Source organism: Nothoprocta perdicaria, unplaced genomic scaffold, assembly GCF_003342845.1.
Source record: "Nothoprocta perdicaria isolate Ctin4 unplaced genomic scaffold, notPer1 scaffold_123, whole genome shotgun sequence".
Lineage (NCBI taxonomy): Eukaryota > Metazoa > Chordata > Aves > Tinamiformes > Tinamidae > Nothoprocta > Nothoprocta perdicaria.
This window is the reverse complement of record NW_020454350.1, coordinates 1,526,070-1,548,544: the sequence shown is the minus strand read 5'-3', so window position 1 is coordinate 1,548,544 and position 22,475 is coordinate 1,526,070. Positions and strand designations below refer to the sequence as shown.

Sequence of the window (22,475 nt, the reverse complement as noted above, 5' to 3'; positions counted from 1 at the left end):
AGCTGGTAAAGATCTTGGGGTTAAAAAATTGCTTTAAAGCTAAATTAACTGAAACCATAAGCATGCTTAATAGTATCTACCCATGAAACAACCCTCAGAATAACCTAACACTGCTGGTTGCCAGTGCTATTTTCAATTTTCATCTGCTAGATATATGATCAAGCATGTCAAATCTGCCCTGAGTAATAGAAGTGAAAAAATAAAGTCATTTACTTAAAACATTCTGATAGCTATTTATCCAAAAACCCTGGTCAGATTTACTGCTCAAAGGCATTTACCTACAAAGTTAACCAGATGCTTTGAGTTGAAAACCAATTTAATTTCTCTGTTATCTTAACAGGACATCTGTTAAAACTGCATCCAAGGAAGGTAATATGTTCAAAATTAAACATCCTGCAGGTTGTTTTATTAGAGAACACGCAACATTGACATTTAACTGTTAACAACCACTGCCTTACAAAAATAATCAGTAAATGTGAAATCAAAACAGAATAATGATTATACTAATGGAGACCAACTAATGGAGAATGAATCTCTGCCTTGTGCAAGTTCAACTTTGTTGCAAAGTTTATCACTTTGTTACTACTGAGTAAGACTGAAGACAAATGACCCATATGYTTTGTTTCCTTCTTTTGTCAACTTCTTACAGGTTCAAAATTGTCCTTTTAAATAACTGAGTATACTAGCTGCTTAAAGTGTGTAGCAGCCATAGCCACTGTTATCTTTTAGCATCATGAAGAACTGCAAATCATATCCTGAAGTAATTTGCATTATTGTAGTTAATTTGCATATGGATAAACTATACTTTGCAGTTAATAAATATYACTCCAGGCAAGGGCATGTGAAAGAGTGAAAGTCAGGTTCATAAGTGGATGAGTGCAAGACTAGTGGGTATTCAAGTGGGAAAATACTAGCAGATGCTTATTTCCAATGGTCCTTATCAGTTTTCTGATGGTGGGAATGAAGGGAACTAGTGGGAAGAAACATGGACCCCATATTTCCTCCCACCCATCCCATTATCCCTATCAGCAAAGCGGGGCTGAATTCATTTCTCTGTTAGCAAGAGCTGTTCACAACTGTTGCCATCTCTTTTCTCCTCTTCCTTTCTTCTCTTCCATTTACAYGTAGTTGGAAAGGAAAAGGGTAGAAATGACACTGAAAGTCAATCATATACTGCTGGTCTTGCTTGGTCAAGTCCCCAGTGAAAATATGGGCTTATTAGTGGTCAAAAGTTGTTGATACATGAAATATCTGCCATGGATGGATTTCTAAACTGCTTAGTTCCTCTTTAAGATCCCTCCTGTCAGATGGTATGCCATAGTGCGTGTGGGTTGCTGGCTGGAGGCAGGAGAAGGGATTAGCAATATCCTGAAGTCCCTTTTCCAGCCTTACTTTACTATGAACTATGACTATGAAATCACTGATTTTAATCCCAATGTAAATCAGCAGTTAGGGAATCCCACTTTAATCTTTTTGATTTACATTTATGTGCACTACTCTGCTTTCATGACCTAGAAAACAGTCAGGCTTGCAGTTTAGCTACAGGGTGGGTAATACCTGGAAGTAATAAAACAGCAGCAAATTCTCCCTCTAACCCTCTTTTTCTTCAGCAGTGCCTCCTGCCTCTGAGCTGTATCCTTGCCCTGAGCTGTCTCCCAGCAAAGCCACTTCCTTCTGATCCCCATTAGTCATCTCAGAGCCTTCACTGAGATTTGCTTAATCTTTCTCATTCATGACTACCTGTGCTGGAGAGGGGAAAGAGTTATACATTTTCAGCATTTTATATGGGTGTGAGAATTACATGCCAAACTTTCAGCATTTCCCTAAATACATTATTAGGCAACTTGAAGGTTGATCTWCTTTGAAATTAGTTGATGGTTGATGAAAGTTGATGTTTCTTTGAACCAAGTATTCCACTTTTTTGAATATGTAATTACTTCTTCCAGATAACCAAGGCGACCTTCATCTTTCTACATTTTACTTAAGCTAATAAATACCTTAACATAYGTATGAAAATTCATTTGTCTTCCTTAATAAAACATGTAAGATTGTGAAGAGTGAACTGATTATGTATTACATGATAATTACTTTTTTTTTTTCCTTGTGATCTGTACCATGCTGTGTGTGGCTGGAAATAGGAATTTAAGTGCAGTAAGGACAAAAAAAAAAAAAAAAAAAAAAAAAAAGCTTGACATTTTTAATTTCAGTAAAAAGAAACAAAGCAGTAGTGAAAAAAAAAACAAAGTGGGAGTTATAGAAAAGATGGAACATAACTGTTCTCAGAAACACCCAATGAAAGGACAAGAAGCAATTGTCACAACAAAGGAAATTTCAACTGTGTGTCAAGAGGAAAAGTTCTACAACATGAACTGGAAAATGTTACTTAGAAAGGTTGTGAATTTCCATTCCTGGAGATTTTCAAAACTCACCTGAGTGAAAGTCTTAGCTACCTGATATAAATTTGAAGTTTGCCTTGCTTTGACTGGGAGGTTGGGATGACCTAAAAAGGTGCCTACYAACCTGAACTAGCCTGTGATTCTGTTTGTCTGTGATTTTATTTGGGGGGTGGATCTGGGAGGTGTAAATTAATTAAGAAACACTTGATTTCTCTAAAAACTTCAATCAGGAAACATTTTGATTATATACTTTTATGTAGTTTACAGTTTAATAGTTAAACTATGTTCCATTTTTTTTTTTTTTCTTTTTTTGTCACAGGCAATATTTTCACTTGAACTCACTGCTGTCTTGCCCAGTTCTTTCTTGCTCCTCCTGCTAGAACTCAGAGTAATATATCAAAAGAAGCAAATTAGGTCGAATGAACGTAGTAACAACTCTTTTAGTTGGAAGAGTACTGTAGCTTGCAACGTGAAGCAGAAGACAATGAAAATGGGGACAGCCAAGATACAGAAAAAGGGGTGCAGAGCCTGCAGGAAGGACTACAGGTGGCTAGGCAAAGAAAGCAAAAGCACTGTGTAGGGTCAGTGTGAATATGGAGAAGGAGCTGCAACAGTGAAAGGCTGARAGGGACGGACCAGCCCGTGTGTCTTGTCTACACAATCATCTACACAGAGTTGCTCCTTCTCAAACAGGAATAGGACTCAAAGAGATCATATGCCCATGGTAAAGGTAAATAAATATCACCCAACCTATGATGTTTCTGCACTAGCCTCTGTTATTAGAGATTTGCTTCATGCTAGATAAATCACTGCAAGCAAATTTCAAAACTGATTACAAATTGTTTCTTATATTCTTGATGTTCTGCTCAGAATCAGAAAATCACGTCTGTAGAAGGACTATTAAAATCAAGAGGAATTTCAGCTTAACATGGTGGTGAGCTCCATTCTTATTACCACTGCCATATGTAAGTGACATGGTACTGGCACACAAGCTTTCACAATATTACCATATCTGTTATCAGAGCAGAGTTGGAGTACAGGCTTTACTTATATGAAATATGGAAATAAATCACATACTAACCAATAAGGGGAACATATAATATGGAATGGTCATACACAGTAAGAAACACAGAATACTTTTTTTCCTGTCCCTTTATCAAGTCTTTTCCATCTTTTGCAATACATGAAGCAGGCTCCTGAATGAACTACCCAATCTTAATTCATCTTTAAAATAGGCCATGCTGTACAGAGACTAAAGCAATGACTTCAAGAAAAAAATAGTTATGACTACATAATTAAAGAGTGTATAAAAATGAACATACAGAGAGAACTAAATTATGCTTATACAAGCATCCTAATTCTGGCATTTCTTGCTCCTGGAGTGTTTGATTTTCAAACACCTAACTTTCGTGTCAAAAGACATATAAGCACAATGTTATGATTTAATACATTAAATGTAACCTTCCTATGTTATTTGGTTAAAATAAAGAAATCAGAAATACAAATAGAAACTAAGTTGATCAGTTAAAATGCTTAAAAAGTTTTTTCTCTTTTCTGAAGTGTGCTCTTGCCCTGCAGGGACTCCAGCAAAGCTATACCAGAACTCAACCAGGTGGCAGTGAGAGGGGAACTCTGGGTATCACATTGGCTAGACAGGGTCACATGCAAGTTAGACACGGTCACRTACAAGGAGACCCCAAAAGCACCGGGAAGAGGCTGAGAGCATGTGTGTCAGCAGCTCTTTTATATCCAAAGCCCTTGCTGGTCCTCACCCTCCAGCACCATGTGTTTGGCCTTCGCCTTGACTCCAGGTAACTGACAGCAGTGTCTGACAGACCTCGCTCGGGATGGGACCAGTGCAACCTCTGCCAGGCATCAGTAACTTTTTATTGCAGCAAACGTCTACACATTTTAAAACTAAATTAGAAGTCTGGTAGTTCTTATTCTGCTACTTTTCAGCTTGGGGGAATCTACAGACAACAGTGGAAGTTTTTAAATGCCTTGAAGTCAGAGTACTCTTGTGCTCTTTCTTCATTATATGAGCATTTGCAGTACTTTTTTTACTGGGGTTCTTCATTCAGAGGTCATGGTTGAATCTCACAGAAGCAAATGGGAGCTTTGCCTGAAGACGAAAGTCAAAAGAGCTAGACAGGCTGTTAACTTTTTGTTGATGTTGCTCTAGGATAGCTGAAGCTTGTTTTCTACTGGTAAATATTTCTTGATATTTTTAAAGAAATAATTGAAATATTACAATTTCTTTCAGTTACCTTCTCATTATTTTCCTTTCTCTGCTTGACTAGTGCACTTCAAATTGCCTCATTCAAGACAGGAGGTCATGTTTACAGTATGCTACATGTTTGCTCAACCACTGGCCAAAATAAATATTACTACTCAGAGATCCCGAAAGCTAGAACTTAAAAACTTCTCAAGCTTATATTGAGTATGACAATCACTTGCAAGTAAAACAACGAGACTAATTAAGTATTTCTGAAGAGGGAAACTGATAAGTAGCAGTCTGAGAAGTAGGTTTTTTAGGCATTTTTCCATAGATCCCCATAACAATCAGGGAAAAGAGCAATGTTTTGCACTTCCTTTTTGTTACTGACCTTCTGAGCCATAACTATCCTGCCTTGCTGCGGATGAGTGTCAGCAAAAGCTTTAACCATGCCTCAAGGACAAAAAAAAAGTGTGGTGCCATTTTCTACAACATATGTAAGAGTCTATCATGTCATATAAGGTAAACAGATTTGCATGGCTGTTCACTAATAATCTTTCAGACTTGTCAGTCTCTCCAGAGATGATTATCCCATAGTTCTAAAATTGTCTGAGTCTTTATAGAGCCATTTCACTTTAATAAGGAAAAGCTGTAAAAATGTCATGACCTCTGCCCCCCAAAACTAATTTAAGAAAGGATGAAGCTTRCATGCCTTTTGTAGTAAGATATATCAGCAATCGAAATATGTTGTCTTCACTACATTAGCAAGTCATGATGGAAAAAGAGATGAACATACATATAGAATAAAAGCTGCTCTCAAAACTTCCAAAAGAAAAGCCTTTCTTTTATTTTATTTGGTATGAAGCTATAAATTATACATATAAAAATAAACTATACCCAGCTGGACCATTATTAGGCTGTAATTTTAACCTATCAATTCCTAAAGCCACGCTGTGCAGTATCCTCTCTCATGGTTTACAACCTCAGAGGCATCCCTCTGGTACTCGCCTAAAGGTTATTTTTTATTCTCTATTTAGAACTGATTCAAACCTAGAGCTTTTTTTTTTTTTTTTTTTTTTTTTTTTTTTTCCAAGATTCTACATGCCATTTGAAACACACACACACAAAAAATACACTATGGTATCATTACAAATGTGAATTTGTGCTTATTCACTGATAAAAATACAAATTATAAAAGAGATTCAGTGCAAGTTATGTATAAGTAAATAATAGATTTAAAACAATAAATAATCAATTTTCTAACATATCGACCTCTGTGTAATAGTTGGAGTCTCTGAAAGACCTAGAATATGAGAATAAGATCTATCTATGCTAACATTTGGGTAATTTTCCATTATACATGTATTTCTAGACTCTAGTCTAGAAAGTTAGTACAGAAGATTTGAGAATCTGGGGAAGTTTTGATATATTACATTCAGAAGAAAGACAGCAGAGGTAAGTTCTATGTAATTTGGTTATGCTCTTTGCAGCTAATGAATCAAACTCTTATCTATTTCTTAAGTCCATTTTCTAGGTACTTTTCCTCTCTCCTTTACTAATGCTTTTGGCCCATTGACTAGCAGAAGTGAAAGTGAATATTTCAGTGGGGATTATATCACTAATACTAATAAATAATACCACTAAAGACCAAATAAACATCTCAATTGCATCCAAATATAAGTCTGTACCACAGGGTTCGTTGGAAACATTCTAGATCACATAGCTTTAGATTCAGAAAAAAATCAGCTCCAGATGTAGCACATACTGGTGTTCTTAGCTTAATAAAACACAAGGCTGAAACAGCTGCTTCCCCTCTTACCTTTTCTTCCCACCCCCTTCATCTTCCTCAGACACATCTCATGAGAAGCACCCTGACACTTGCTAATTAAGGAATGCAGGTGGCTGAAACAAGCAGGTAGAAAGAGGATAGACCAGGCTGAATACTACCACACAACAGGTGTTTGATTTGTTATATAGATTAATCCATTTAGCAATACAGAAAGCATTTTAACCCCATAAAACACGTTATATGGAAGTTTCTGAATTTATTGTGATTTTGCTAGACTCTTAATTAGACTGGGCCTGCCTCAAGGTACAAATCCTAGAAAATGTAACATTGTATTACCTGCAGAAAATTCTGTTAATGCCCTCAGGAAATGGAATTATGATTCTTTTGAAGTCTGCATCTTTTGAAGAAACAGAATACATGGGGATGAAAGATCCCAGTCTCTATTTTTTTTTTCCATTCACTTTAGAGGTGAAAGTACTGCTTTGGAGAAAATACTGCTAAGGAAACATCTTTGCCTCATTTATTTTTTTGTATAATTGTATTTAACTTTCTGCATCATAACATCACAACAGCAGTAAATCACAAAGGATCACAAAATTTACAGTTGGGCTAAACTCTCTTTAATTAGGAAAGGCAATTAAATAGCTGAATCAAGAAGAGAATGTAATCTTTTTCAGAAGTGGGATTATCCTTGATGGTCAACTCGCACCACTGTGAGCATAACTCAGCATGGACCACAACATTCAGATCTGGCTAAAACTCATAACTTTAATGAAACAATTTGTTACCACTGCTGATCTTTTATCCCACAATGTGCCAGGCCTCTGGGAGCACCATAGAAAGCAGGAATATTGGTTTGAGATAAAGCATCCATTTATCCTGAATTATGAGAGATTACTACCAAATACCACTTATGTGTTATCACTTAAAGTGACAATAAAAACCTATAAATACATCATTCTTGAAAAAAAAATCTTCTTCATATAGATTTTTACTATATATATGTCTTCAATCATAGCATTCCTAACAGAATCACAAAGTTAAAACAAAACAAAACAAAATAAAAAAAAMCCCAAACCAAACAAAATAATAGATATAGCCAATTAGCGATCTATTCTGGTACCTCAGTTTACATTTTAATCTAATGAAAGACAGTTTCTTTCACAGCTATTATGCTGTAGTATAAGACCCCCTGGAAGGAATTCAACTAAGTAAAAGAAAGCTAAATGGTACAAAAGAAAGACGTGTTTGCTCTTGAGATGACAATCATCTGTATTTATGAAATCACTAATTAGTCTTTCTCATAAAGATGAAATTTGCTTTGCAGAATTACTGAGGGGGAAAATATGTAATTTTCCTTTAAAGGTTATATATCATTTTTGTTGTGGGCATCAGAATATAATTAGAGTTCTAAAAAGGGTTCTAACGCACTCAAAATATTCAAAATTTCCATTGTACTATCCCAATTCTAACTGCATCAAGAGGATGAGTAAAACAGGAGTCTTTGCCTTTGAACTGGGGTATGTTAACACAGCACTGATGGCTTAAATGTATCAGATGGTAAATTACCTTTGAAAGGTCCCCAGCCTCCAAATAGAAGCAGATAACAAACACGTTCCATGTAACCCAGAGGACTAGCCAGATAGCATACTGTAGGAGAGGAAGAGAGAAACAATGCATTATTAATTTTGCAATCAGCTGAGTTGAACTTACTTAATTAGACCATCAGTTTAATCCAAGACAGAAACAGACTATAAATATGGTACATACGAATCTTACATAAAAAAGAAAATCAAGAAAAATATTTTTCCCTTTCACAGGCACAAACTAGTATGACTTGCTAAGTGCTCAATCACACCAGAAAATCTACTGCTGAGAAAACAGAGAACAGACCTGAAATTAATCTAGATCTCTCATTACTGCTCACATGGATAACACTGCAATATCAAGAGAGATACATAATGTTAATTATACGTGAGAAATGTAGAGCTGTTTATTGAAATGGTTATTCTATTATAACTTATTAAATAACAAACTTATTGGAGTAGGTACTGGACTCTGCAACACTTGGGATTTAATCTCAGAAATATACTTTTAGTTAATTATTTTACATTTTTCCTAGAAAATATGGATGGTTTTCCCTAGGTCATGACAGCTGCCTCTGTAATATATTAGTGACATTCCAGAGCATCATCCAAAATTATTGAACACCCTGAGAGCTAGATTGTATTTTAAATCACCATTTTCTTTGAGTTTTTGTTTTTTTAATTATTGCGTATAACAGAAGTATTCACGCTTAAGCAATATCTGTTCACTGGTGTTTGTCTAATTTCTTATTTGCATATCTGATGTGAGTAATGACATACATTTGTTTTCCCTCCTTCTGTCCACATATATGCCTATAGCTACTCTTTTGTATTCATGAGACCTTAAGTCCCAGGCCTCAAAACTATGTTTCCCTGTTGTAATGCTGGAGGATCCTCTACAATAAAATCTGACCAACTGCTGTTGCTAGTCTTGCATAATGTCTATGCTTAAAAACTTCCCTTGACAAATTATTCCATCATCTAATAAAGCTTAGAATCTACAAATGCTTTCTAATGACTGTTGTTGCTATTCTTTAGCTGTTCATAATTCAATTCTGTATGTGTTCTAATTTCATTGCATAGGCCCATGACACTGTACCTCCATGAAACAAAGGGAAAAAAAAAAACAATATTCCCTACCTATTTTACACCTATTTTGCTGAAGACTATTATTTCCTCATTTTCCTCATTGTATATCACCAACACCCTTTGAATCAAGCATTTATAGATTATTTCTTGTTTTGTTGCCTTGTCTTCAAGTTGTAATGACCTAATTCTGTTAGATTTCCTTTCTAAATCATGTTTAACTTATTAAAAGTACTTTTTTCTTTCTTTTTTTTTTTTTTTTTTGGCATTTCTCTGTATTTATATCATCATCTTAATAAGGGAACAGAATCACAGAATGGTTATGGTTGGAAGGGACCTCTATAGATCATCTAATCTAACCATGTACAGGTCCATGTCCAGAAGACTTCTGAATATCTTCAAGGAAGGAAGGAGACTCCACAACCTCCATGGACAGCCATCCTCAGTCACCTTCACAGTAAAAAATTCCTTTTCCTTTAGATTCAGACAGAACTTGCTGTTTTTCAGTGTGTGCCCACTGCCTCTTGTCTTGTTATCAGGCAGCACCGAGAAGAGTCTGGCGTCATCCTCTTTACATCCTCCCACCAGACACTTATACACGTTTATAGCATCCCCCTGAGTCTTCTGCTCTCCAGGCTGAACAGGCCCAGCTCCCTCAGCTTCTCTTTGTGTGCGAGATGCACCAGACCCTTAATCACCTTAATGGTTCTTTGTTGGACTTGCTCTAGTAGCTCCGTATCTCATCTGTGTTGGTGAGCACAGAACTGGACATGGCACTCCAGTTGTGACCTCACCAGGCCACATAGTAACCCCATGTAACATGGGTAAAATTCAGGCCTATTCCTTTTTATTTTATTTTAATTTATTTTTTTGTAGTTCATCAACTTATTGTCAGGCAGCCTGACTGCAACACACCCAACATACTGTTATGTACACAACATATAGATTTTAACGAATTATGATGAATATTGCTATTATCTGATAGTAACCAATTCATTTTTTTAAGGTTCAAATTGGTTTGTCCAGAAGTAATATTAGGTAGTGTAAAGCATACAGATCCTGGACCATAGATCAGGCCTACAGGTGAAAGATTTACCTAGACTGGAAGGGACCTCTGGAGGTCACTGGTGCTATTCTCTGCTCAAAGCAGGGCCAACATAGTTCAGATTGCACAGGAAATTGTCCATTTGACTTCTGAATATACCCAGGAATGCAGATTTCACAGACTTCTTAATGCATATCTACTCTTTAAAGACAGGGCACTAGTTAGCCTTCAAAACACAAAAACTTAGTTCAGGTTCGCAGTCTTAACTCACACTGTTTCTAAAAGCCCAAACTTGAGCCACTAAGTATATCTAATATTGCAGTTTTCCTCTGGCTTGCTATTCATAGTACATCTGATTTTGCATGCAACACAGTGTCAGAAATATGAAGATAGAAACATTAATTTGGAGCCAATAGCCTTAATTAGATATTTGCAAACTTTTCAGTATTTGAACTTTACCTTTTTTTAGGCACCGATGGAGTAAATACAAGTATTTCTTCTGATACACAAGAGTCTTTCTTATAAATGAAAATTCTAAGCACTACATTTAGATTATTTAGATCAGGGTACCAAAGAAATGAGACTTAAGTAGAAATGATCCATCTGTGCTGTCTGTGTCCTTGATATAACTTCTGAGCTCCTGAACAATTCTTACCAAATAGGACGAAAGCTCAGAAGTTTTAAAGATATTATTTATCAAAAATTTTAGGAAAAATAGGTGTACAAATGCGGAGAGAAGCTCTATCTCCCTAGAGAGAAAGGCTTGTTAAGTTCATCTTCTATCAGTCAACACATGGCGGGAATAAAACATGGGAAAGAGCCACTGGAAACTAGCTTCATTAGATGGTGCAACTTGCTACATTGCATGTAAGCAAGAGCTGATTAAAAAGCTCCCTATGCACTGCACATCCAGTAGAACACACCAAGACACTTTAGAGCTGCTTGTCCCAGCAGCAAGTCTTATGTTCACAGGAAGAAATGAAACTTCTCTGTTCAGCTGTATAGACTATCACTGAAAAATTACAAAATTATTTCACTTCTAGAAATACTCTTTTAATGAGCATCTGCTGTTACTGGACCTCAGAAAGCATTTAAAAATGTGTTTTAAAGCTGCTTCTTTTGAAATTTTATATTAAGTGTTGCTGTCTCAATTCTGTGGATAAACATTGTATATAATTATCTTGAAAAATAAGGATGCTTCTGCTTCCCACTGTTTCTTATTTTAGATGCTTCAGATCTAGCATATCTCTTATCTCTGGATCACATGCAGTCATAAATGCCTCTTCTTGTCTATGTGCTTCAGCAAATGGTTGTGGAAATTCATCTCTGAAAGTCTGCGACAATGAATAAATCCCTCTGGTACTCTCTATTATATGTATCTAATTAGAAACACATTTTATAAGAGTTCTTCAAAGGGGTATAGCTGTATATTTTTCTCCTTGAGCTTATGTGGAAGCTCAAGTTTGCTGCATCATTTGACAGAAGCCATTACAAAACTATAGAAGTCACGTATTAACAAGACAAGAACCTTGATGAACACACACTTGACCAAGCAGGAGCTACTGACAGGAGAAAATGATTACAGCAATGACAACACAGACTTATTATCTTCATGGAAAGCCACGCTGGAAAGAGACATAGCTAAAAGTCTAAGTGAGGATATTTGAATACTTATAGTTTTGCAAAGCTGTAAGTTTACTGATTTGCCAATCAGTAAAAGCCATTTTCTTTCATAAATAAMTCATACAAAGAAATATGTTTGCCACTTTTTAGGCTACTGTATTTTTATAATCATCTATAAAAAAAATGAGAGAATGATCTGCTACCTATTTCAGAAGGCATATACCCCCCAATTCACCCAAATCCAGATAAATTGCATTATCTCCATTTTACTAAGCGGAAAACTGCACGTCAAAGAAATTAAATTACTAGATTTAACTCCACAACCCAATGAAACAAATGACCACAAAAAACAATGTCTATGTAGCCCACTACACTGTCTTTGATGCAAAGCTGGTCACCAGAACTCATGCCTCTTACCCTTATCCCTTAATCTGAAGGAAAAATATGTCACATATTTTCCAAGGATAGGCACTGGTAGAAACTCCCTTATTTATGAGCATTTTAAATGTAAATATTTTTTCATAGATTTTTTTTCATGGTATTGATCCCTATTTATCTTAGGTTATGTGGTCACTTCCAATAACATTTTACAGAAGGGTATAGTGCTTAAGACCTAGAAATTGCCACTTTGTGCATTCAAGAGGAAAGTAAGATGAATCCTATTGTGATTAATGATTTGTTACTTATTTCCTTTTCACCAGTGTATACATTTTAAGTTTTAAATTATTTTAAATTAAGCTGAAAACAAACTATGTGCAATTCTATAATGAGATGCCATTTACCATACGAGTTAAAAAATTGTTGGTTTGTACTACCTGAGTGACACTAGTTGAGATTTTCAGATTACCCTTAGCCCAGTATGTCTGGAAAGAGGTGTTTCTTTTCAGTAACACAGCTCACAATTATCATTATTTTCTTCTGAAGTTACTCTTCCCCAGTTTCCTCTGTCAAAGAAGATTCCTCACTCAGAAATACATTTTCCAGAACTTAAGTTTTCCCATCAAACCTGAAAACATCTGAATTCCATACACTTGGCACTACCACACTGAATAAACTTGTTGATAACATTCAGCTAATCTCTGAGATGCCGGCAACTCTTTTCACCTTTGGAAGGCCCTTCTGAAACAGAAGGAATTAGTGCTCTGGTGGGACAGCTGTTCCTGCTCCTGAAGAGGTGGGACTGCATGTGGCTGCCTCCTCTCCATTGCCTGTGGCTTTTCTGCATGTGCTGATGTAGGAGTTGAGGATCGGGGCTGTGTGATGTAGTGGTTATAGCACAGTTTTGGGAACCAGCGATGAGACATGGCCCAGAGGGCTCCAAAAACAGAGCAGAAACAGAAACCAAAACCAGACTCCAAACCAGAATCAGAAGCCAAGTCTATGACCAGGAGAGGTGCAGTTATTGAATACGTGAGAAGGAACTGCTTTAAACGGTCCTATTGCTCTCACTAACCAGACACATAAAGCAACCATGAGCTTTTAATGATCCAGATGAGCCTTCCTTGCCCAGCAGTTACGTACATGCCTCCAGCAGACAGCTCAGGGCCAAACCCAGCAGCTTTGACAACRTATAACAATGTTTCTGGCAGCAGAAGGCTTTGTGGAGGCAGGTCCAACTCCAATAAATATGCCATTCCCTTCCTTGAATGTACATGGGAGCTCTTTCAGAATGACATAATCCTCTGGATTTTTCATTCTATTCTCTAAGCTGGATATTGTTCTAAATTGCATTGGTTATCAGAGAGTGCACTGCACTAGCTTTTCTTGACTGAATTCTTTGTACTGCAGGCTCTTAGATTTTTTATTTTTGCTGTTTTTTTATTTTTTTACTTTTAATCATGGCAATAGTGTCAGAGCACTGTCCATCACCCTTAGTTTCTGTTTCTAGGCAAATGTGGGTTTGATTTTGTATGAATAACTATGGAGTATACTCCATTTGGACTCTTCCAGCTCAAAGCTGGAGTCTATTTTTGGAGTCTCCAAGCTCAGTCTCAAAGCTCAGTCTATTTTTTTATTTTTTTAACAGAAGAGATCTTCCTAACCCCTTGAAGATTGTGAGGCTGTCTCTTTAGTCTTTCATCAGTCACAAATATAGTTTCATCTTCTCTGTGCACTCTTAGTTTGAAGATTTCTCCTTATTTCATCTGAGTCACATTCACATTAGTATCCTCTGCCAAAACTGACTGAGAGCTACTGGACTGTCGAATACTACAGAACAGGTCACTGCCAAAAAGAAAACGACTATTGGATTGGTTTCTTACTCCTTGGCAACCACTGCTTGCAAATACAGTCAAGTGCTGACTGAAATGCCTTCCTGGAAGCTTTTATATGTCCAGTGGCTATGTTTAAACTTTCAGGGTCTTTGGGCTTAGTTATATGCCCTGACTTTATGTAACACTGTAGTATATTTTCCCTTGATCTTTGCAGGAAGGCTATATAAGCATAAGTGAAGGAATTCTGTCACATTCTCATCAGAAGGCTGAAGAAAAATCCCAGGGTCTCAGGATCGTGTTGTGATGTGTACTTACCACTCAGTCTACACATAGCCAGGGAGTTTTAGCTTGGGTGGAATTCATCTGCCTCGTTTTTACTTTGGGCTTTATCTTTTTGGTTTCCATTTACTTAAGTGCCAGAATCATGTGGGACACATGGAGGAGATTCACCTTTTCTCAAGCTACAAYTTCTGCATAAGAGAAGCTGGATTTCCCCAGCACTAATTATTGCAAGAATGATATTCATCTACCCACATTAAGATGTCTGCAATGCAGATATCTTCCTCTCAGCACTGCTTAGATTCCCATTAAAGTCAACTGAGAGAGAGAAAAAAAAAATAGCACAGCATTTCCATGGCTCAATTAATTTCTAGGACACAAATCTCTCCACCCCRATATCTGGAAAGCTAAACTCCTTGGAGGTAAAATTCTTAATGTCACAGAGCCCATTCAAAAAYGTTGAACCTGTGACACCAAAAATGAGATCGTAACACTGTGCAGATATGCATTCCCATTTTTTTCCATATAAACAAGCAAAAAGTCACTAGTATCAAAAGTCTTCAAAGGTCTACTGAAGAGACATCTGAGATCTGCTGTCTGCTGCATTCTATACACTTAGTAATGTTTCATCACTTCCTATACTTCATTCATATGTTCATTTTTTTCTCTGAGTTTCAGAAGAAATGCATTAGAAAATCCTTAAAATAGYAACTTTTTCTGGATGATCATAGAATCGTTAAGGTTGGAAGGGACTTTTAGAGATCATCTAGTCCAACCACCCTGCACATGCAGGATCACCTAGAGCATGTGGCATAGGGCTGTGTACAAGCAGGTTTTGAAGATCTCCAGAGAAAGAGACTCCACAACCTCCCTGGGCAGCCTGTTCCAGGCCTCTGTCACTCTCACTGTCAAGAAGTGTTTCCTTAAGTTCCTGTGGAACTTTTGGTGCCTCAGCTTGTGGCCRTTTCCTCTAGTCCTATCAGTGGTCAACACTGAAAAGAGGCCAGCCTCATCCTCCTCGCTGCCTCCCTTGAGGTATTTATACACRCTGATCAGGTCCCCCCTCAGCCTCCTCTTCTCCAGGCTGAACAGACCCAGCTCTCTCAGCCTTTGCTCATAGGGCAGATGTTCCAGGCCCCTGATCATCYTSGTAGCCCTGCGCTGGACTCTCTCCAGCAGCTCCACGTCCCTCTTGTACTGGGGAGCCAAAACTGGACACAATCTCCAGATGTGGCCTCACCAGGGCTATGTGTAGGGGGATGATCACCTTCCTTGACTTTCTGGAGATGCTCTTCTTAATGCACCCCAGGATCCCATAGGCCTTCTTGGCCAAGAGGGCACCCTGTTGCCTCATGGTCAACTTGTCGTCCACCATGATGCCCAGGTCCCTCTCTGCAGAGCTGCTCTCCAGAACGTCARTCCTCAGCCTGTGCTGGTGTCTGGGGTTATTCCTCCCCAGGTGCAGGACCTTGCACGCGCCCTTGCGGAACTTCAGGAGATTTCTCACTGCCCAGTTGTCCAGTCTGTCCAGGTCCCTCTGAATAGCAGTGCAGCCCTCTGGGGTATCAGCTACTGCTCCCAGTTGCATATCATCAGCAACCTTGCTGAGCAGGCACTCCATCCCTTCATCCAGGTCGTTAATGAATAAGTTGAACAGGACCGGACCGAGGACTGACCCCTGGGGGACACCGCTAACTACAGGCCTCCAACCGGACTCAGCACCACTGATCAGCACCCTTTGAGCTCTGCCATCGAGCCAATTCCTAATCCACCTCCCCATCCACTCATCTATCCGACACCTCTGGAACTTGCCCAKGAGGATGCTGTGAGGGACGGTGTCAAAAGCCTTGATGAAGTTCAGATATATGACATCCACCACCTCATCCAGCCAGTCACTCCATCATAGAAGGCGATCAGGTTAGTCAAGTATGATTTCCCCTGAGCACCTTCTTCTCCTCCACGTGTCTGGAGACAGCAGCCAGGATGAGCTGTACCATCACTTTTCCAGGGAGGGAGGTGAGGCTGACTGGCCTGTAGTTGCCTGGGTCCTCCTTCTTGCCSCTTTTGAAGACTGGTGTGACATTGGCTTTCTTCCAGTCCTCTGGCACCTCTCCTATTCTCCAGGACCTTTCAAAGATGATGTTGAGTGGCTACCGGATAGCAGTAGCTATAAGATTSACCCCTAATTGTTGTCTGATCCAATCTTCCTCTAGCTGGGGAAAGTCTTCCTTTCTCCAGGCTTCTTCTCTTGTCCCTAGGATCTGGCATTCCAAGGGCTGCCCTTGGTAAAGACTGAAGCAAAGAAAGCATTTAACAACTCTGCTTTTTCTGTGTTTTTTATAACAAGGGCACTCACCCCATTTACCAGCAGACCCACGTTTTCCCTAAACTTCCTTTTGCCATTGATATATTTGAAGATGCTTGTTATTTGAAAAAGCAAAACATACTTTTATCTAAAAATAAAATATTTCTGATGTTCTTCTTAGAAGTCAAGAGCAAGGAAAATTTATCCTTCCTTTTTATTTTTATTATTTTATAGAAACTCTACTTTTCTTCTGAAACTATATGTTATAGTTCATGCACTTTTTAACCAAGGTGCAAGGTGCATTTTATGTAATAAAGAAAGCAAAGCAAAGGAAGACAGAAATTTTAACTTTTTTTTTTTTTTTTAATCCCTTTGGCTTAGAAGTAGAGATATAATTGGTTTGGCTTCACTCATCATTCAGTTCCTATATCTCCTTTGATCAAATCTTTGTTGTGAAACATTTACCAGTAGGAAGCAACTTCAAATATCAGAATATTCATTTTACTGTAATGCAATACATATCCACCCAACTACACACATATACAAATAAATGCTTATGTGCACTGATGGACTGTTATTTTTCTTTTTATGAATCTTTCATATTTTTCAGCATTTTTTTCTTTTGCTTATGTAAAAGATTACAAAATCTACATAGATAAAAATGACAAGTAATTAAAGATAGGTAACRTGAAAATAATTTACAGATAATTCTCACTTAAATAGAGTTGGAAATGGTTGATTTATATCAGAATTTCAGTAATAACTCTGTTTTTCAAGACATAACTTGAGCAGAACAGGGAATATTGAATCTTAAATTAGTACCGTTTTGATCCTCTTCTACCCCTCTACTTCAGTTCCAACATGAATCTGCCAGGCTCTACCTGAAGAGGTAGCAGCACTAGAAATCAATGCTGTACAAGATCTAAAAACCTTAAAACATGGCTTTGAAATGGTATGAAACATTAATCTACCTCTAACATTTTTTTTTCTTAGCAGTTCTTATCTGCTGTTAAAATCATGTTATAGTTGACATGAGAAAAAAAAAAAAAAAGAAAGAAATCAAAAAGATGCTAATTTGGAGGTCATTTGGAGAGGTAAAATAAAAATGTGTAATCAGTTTTCTACAGAATATATGAAGAACATCCCCACCTCCCCCTAGAGATATTGTTGCCGCTTTCTTGTCATCGCACACTTGGGAATCATCAGGGCTACTACCGTGCTGAGGTTCTGGTAGGATCAATTTGAGTGTGCGAACACTCATTGCCCACCTTCTTCATGGGGTWGTTCCCATTACACTCTGTGCCATGCTCACCCTATCAAATACTTGCATTCCACCCACATCAAACCAGCCTCACTAGCTGAGGGCCCCTTCTCCAGGTCCCTTCCAACTTCAACCAGTCCCAGGAGGATCCCACCTCCTCTGCTGTGCAGCAAGGCCTGGGTGGGAACACTCTCCCTTCCTCCTGCTTGGACCAGGCCATTGTGCAGCCAGGAAGGCAAGGGCATTTTGCCCAGATATAATAAAAGGGAGAAATATCTCTTTGCTATAATCTAATGAGAAGGGATTCTCACTGAAAAGGCCTCAGATGCTCATCGCTCTTATTTTTTGCTTTAGACATTTGAATATTGATGGAGCAACAAGTATATTRAGCATTTTCTTGGTGCCTATCGTTGTTTCAGAAACATATACAAAGAAAAATCATGCTTATTTCAGTCATTGAACAGGTTATTTTAATGGAGTTTTTAGCAGCTGTGCCCATTTCAATTCTCTATTAAAAATACAAATCAGGACACTTAGAATTCATTCAGTGTTCATTTTTAACCGAATGCAAAAAATAAAATCAATAGATACTGTTGCTAGGGACAGAACTCTRCTGACATTTATCTAGATTCTTTTATTGACGCCTCAGTATTTGAGTGCCAAGTGTAACTATTTATAAAGGGAATCCATCTTCCCCAGTGAATACATCAAAAATCTTGCTAAAACTAAGCAATGTATAATAAGAGCATTTGACAAATTGAGAGGTCTGTAGTATGCAGTTTCCTGGGTATTGTTTTCTTTCTTCCATTTTCTCCAGCTGAAGGCGTTAACAGTCAAGTGGAACCTGCCCACTGAGTATACAGGGATTTGAGTTTGAACTTTGGTGTTTGTATTCCAAGGAAAGAGTTTATTGTAGGAATACAATAAAGTAAATATGCCTTTAGCTACCTTTAGCTAAATGAAGCTAAAGAGATATTTATTTTATTGTAAAAAAAAGCCCCAAACCTGAGGCATTCTTACCTCTCTCTGCAGTGTTTTCTAAGTATTAGTTGTCACAAATTACTTAGACCTCTCCAAAATTTTGGAAACAATCGGTTCGGTGATCAGCAGGAGCTCACTAAGATGTAGGACAGTTTATATTTTGGGATTAGGGAACAGAGCATACAGACATTCAAATCACTGCCTGCCAGCCCTGTTTTGGGAGGTTATTGGCAGTATCGAAAGTAACAGTCTACTACAAAGGTCACATGCAATTCTTTGGAGAAGGCCAGCATGCAGCCATTGGCTCTGCACATTGTTTGGTTTTAAGGGCGCCTCGGCTAGTGCAGCTACCTAGTGCCAATCGTATGAGGGAGCCAGGCTGATTTTTTGTTTGCTATGGAAGATGCTAAGGCAGCTAGGGTGGATGGTGTAAAAACCTAAAGGCACAAAAGACAGCTTTAGTGATGCATGGTGAGCACCAGATTAGGGCAAGTGCTGCACACCCRTTCATCTACTCCTATAACTAGGAGTGTGAAAGTCCCACTGAGTGATGCACATGAGCAATAGGCAAGAGAGGGAGGAGAGGAAGAATCATAGTCCCTTATTCCTTTCTGATACATCTGCACCTGATTTGGCAGGATCAATATGTACAGTATAACTCTATTTATTTATTCAGTCTTGAAAGCATTGAAGGAGATTAATAGAGAAATCTGAAACTATAACAACACAGAAAAAGCAAGTCAAGAATAACCTCTTCCTTATAGAGCATAAAGTGTAAAATGAATGCAATTTCTTAATTTCTTGCGGGAATTTCAACATCATGCATGTCTAAAAAGCATTCATTTCGCACTGAAAACCAACTGTACTTATTCAAAGGAAGTCGTATTGTAAAAATACATTACTCATTAATCACTCAATCAATATTTGACTTTTCTCAAATGCACAAGAATACATTACAGTTTGCCTGCTTATTGAATGAGTTATGGCCTTCTTCAGGAAAGTTTGTATACGGCTCTGTTCACATATTTGACTCTGCATTATTCAGGAAGCAATGAAAAATCTTTTTTTAGCTATGTGAGGATTTTCTTTCGCTCACTTGCAACCTGTGTCAAAAATCTCATTAGCTCATTGAAACCTCATTAGTTATCGCATCCCATAGATTCTTTGCGTTCTGAGGAGAAACTGGTGATGTACTCTAGTAATTTTGTGATGCAGCCCTATTAATTTTCACAGAATGGCCAAATTGTATTTCCCTAAGCAGGAGTACAGAGAATAGCATACTTTTCATTACTCCTGGATTCAAGTCTCTTTCATCCATGACAAATAGTCTCCAATTTTTTATTTATTTATTTATTTTTTCTRAAGTCMCRGAKACCATGTTTCTTTGATGGCATCTGATTTTCTTCCTCTGAAGGTAACTGTCACTTCTCTCCACTGTGTGTTTTGAATACCCTGAAAAAATGCTTCATCTCTCTTTCGTCTTGAACTGCAATTTACGTTTCAGTTTTGGGGGAAAGCATTTGTCTGTTTTGGACTGGGCAGCATCATCMTTACTATTTCCTTCTGTTAACCTTCTTGTCTCAAGTACAGATTCAAGCATCCTCTAAAGATTCTTTATGATTGAAAATTAAAACAAGAGAGATTTTCAAAGACCATCTAGGAGCAAGGTTGGCATCTCTGTAACTACAGATGCAAAAAACTGAGGACATTTAATCGTTAAGACATCACTAACTGGGAAGCCTGCCACCAACATCCACACTTGATGCACATACATTGTCTTTTGGCGCCGTACAGCTATGCCCATCTGTTTCAGTGGCATGGTGCCCACTTATCAGCTTGTTGGACAGTTTTGCTATGCAGAGGTGCCAAATAAAGGTTTTACACGGGTAGCCTGTATAAAAGTGCCATTTCTTTTGTAGAAACTGTGAGTTCTGAGATGCCAATAGACTATGTCTCCGTGTATTTTTTTTTGCATCCACTGAGGGTGGATTTTGCCAAACCAGTGTCTAAATCCCTTCTACAGACAAAGGAAAATCTGGCACTGATGATCAAAGAGAAAGAAAGCACTATCTACAGGTAAGACACTGATGAACAAAGTTACTAAAAGACAGACCACAATAGAAAATAGAGGTCAAAAACTCCAGTTTAAAATAAAACTAAGAGAGTACTTCAGTACAGGAGTATTGTGTAGGTCTATAGGGGTAGAGTATGGTATTGTGCACTATATACCACTAACTCAAAGGAAAAAAAAATGCAAATATACAATCCCATTTCAGTTTAAACATTTTAAAACATTAAAAACAAAGAAAGGATGGAAAATGCAGGAATTAGATCACACTGAGAAGAATTCAGATAGATTAATATAAGGAAAGATAGAGCTGAGATGATCTAAATAGCTTTACTTTGCCCTACAGGGATGACACGCCATGCTCGCAGAAATTTAATGAATGTTTTTTCTCTTTGTATCCTCACTTTATAGTGCTACATTCAGTTGTTTAACCAAAGGTTCTTTAAGAAGAAGAAAAAAATCTCCTCATCGCATAAGTCAGGGTCACAAACTTCCGTGGAGACCATAACTGCACCAGAACTAACAATTACATTAGACTAAAACTGGATCCAGATATAAAAATAAAAGAAGTTGTAGCTACATGGGATCTGAATCATTAATTATTGAGTAGTTGCTAGTAAAAATATCACATTATTTCTTTAGGTCTAAAAGAATGTCTATCATTTTCATTCACAGGAGCAATTTGGAAATGGAAAATAGTTTGTAGATGTATTATTTATTGCCTGTGATGAGACAAACAAAATGTATACTAAAAGTAGATTGTTAAAATAGTTTTGGCAAGAAACATTTACACTGGTACATTATTTTCTACAACAAACTAGTGATTAATGAAAGACACAAAGTCTGAGGATCAGTGTTGGAAAATACTGAGAGAAAAAAAATAACCGGAAAATTACATTCTAGTGCTCTTATAAAGCCATCATTAAAATATGTGGATAGTGTAGAAGTCAAATTAAAATACAACTGCAGCTGTTTTCAGATGTACCTAAAAAAGTATTTGTATTTAGATGTACCTGTATGTATTAGATGTATTTAGATGTACCTAAAAAGATGTACCTATTCAGTGAATTTGGATCCAGACATTCTATAACCTTTACATAATGTATTTATTTCAAAAAATTATTGAGGATTACATGCTGAGGATATTAAAATTACTTGCAAGGTAATATATACATATGAATTYATACTTGTCATGTATGTTGTCATGTAACTTGTCATGTTAACAAAATCTGTTAAAGTAAAATTTTTGATATAAGAACATTAGGGGATATAGCAAAGGCAGTTGTGAAACCTAAGAATAAGACTACTTTCTCCAAATGCTGGAGTGAAATGCACAACTTTGCTACTTTGAAAGGATGTTGGACCAGGTGGCTACCAGAGGCTTCTCTGCATCTAACTTAATCTATGATTCTCTGATTGTTACAAATCTTTCTTAGCATCATGACCCCATACATAGTTCAAGTAGGAAATCATACCTATTATGCTGATAAACACCCAACATGACACAGACCCTTTCCCTGTGTTTATCAGAAAAGAAAGAAAGAAAGAAAGAAAGAAAGAAAGAAAGAAAGAAAGAAAGAAAGAAAGAAAGAAAGAAAGAAAGAAAGAAAGAAAGAAAGAAAGAAAGA

General features: G+C 37.4%; 1 protein-coding gene across 1 annotated transcript in view; it reads right to left on the bottom strand.

The window, feature by feature from the left end:
- The window catches only part of NKAIN2 (sodium/potassium transporting ATPase interacting 2), a 280,639-nt gene that overhangs the window by 229,278 nt on the left and 28,886 nt on the right, over positions 1 to 22,475 (bottom strand). Inside the window, exon 2 of the mRNA XM_026054594.1 lies at positions 7,970 to 8,050. The gene's annotated coding sequence lies outside the window, so the exon portion shown is untranslated. The remainder of the gene's footprint in view (positions 1 to 7,969; positions 8,051 to 22,475) is intronic.